Consider the following 1,043-nt stretch of genomic DNA (forward strand, 5'->3'; position numbering starts at 1 on the left):
GGGGACGCTCGGCTCAGCAGCGATTCTGTCCAACAAGCTTCTTAAGCGCCCTGGATTATACCTGCCGGAGGCCCCGGAGCCAGCGCGCGCTGGAGTCAGCACCGCCGCTGTGTTTGTGCTGAGGTCTGGCCGGGCCGGGCCGGGCTGGAAAAATGAAGAGAAAGGCTGTGGCCTTCCCTGCGCTGCCTGAGGTTTGGGCTGGCAGGCCGACCGACGAGGCCGCGTCAAGCCGTCTAATGGCTAGCTAATATTGATTTTATTTGCGAGAAGTGTGCTGGAGCTGCGGGGTAACCCCGCATTAGACGCATCGGAAATAGCTGCACTTCTAGTCAGTGGCAGCTTGGCAGCTGTAGTGGGAGGGACTCTGCCGGCCAGAGAGCCGAAAAGAATATTCATACTTCCCTCTTTTCCACGCTGTTTACCTTATTTCATTGACTTTTATCGCTCGGCAGCCCTCTTCCGACAGTTTTCGGAATCGCGGGAGAGTGTGTACGAAAGGAGGGAAGGGAGAGAGAGGGAGCGGGTGAGGGGGCCTCAAAGCTTGCAGTAATCTGAAACAATATTGTTTCGACGGCCTTTGAGCTTTAATAAAATCAATCGTGTGGTAGATTCTTATATTTGCAACTTTTCATCAAAGCAAGGACCCGGGAGCCGTCGGGGGTTCGGGGGCTGCTGCCGGGGCCGCTCCCCTCCTGCTCCACACCCTCCGCCTCGTGGCGCAGCGGGGCGCGGGGCGCGCGAGATGCACAAAAGTGAAAACGGGGGTGATCAAGGCGCCGAGGTGCCTGAATATTTCATGGCGCCTCGCAGAGAGGCCTGCTCACCTGCTTATCGGCGTGCATCGTGCGGCCGCCGCTGCGGGCCGTCCGTCCCGCCCCGCCCCGCTCCGCCTCCACCAAGGCCCCCACGACCCTAACGCCCCTGCGAGCTGGAGGGACAGTTAACTGCTGATGGGCATCAGGCCCGGACACAAGGCGGCGCGCCGGGGCCGCGCCGGAGGTGGGGCGCCTTTTGTTGTGCGACGCCTCGTCCTCGTCACAGGT

This window comes from Frankliniella occidentalis, unplaced genomic scaffold, assembly GCF_000697945.3.
Source record: "Frankliniella occidentalis isolate FOCC.00 unplaced genomic scaffold, Focc_3.1 Scaffold701, whole genome shotgun sequence".
Taxonomy (NCBI): domain Eukaryota; kingdom Metazoa; phylum Arthropoda; class Insecta; order Thysanoptera; family Thripidae; genus Frankliniella; species Frankliniella occidentalis.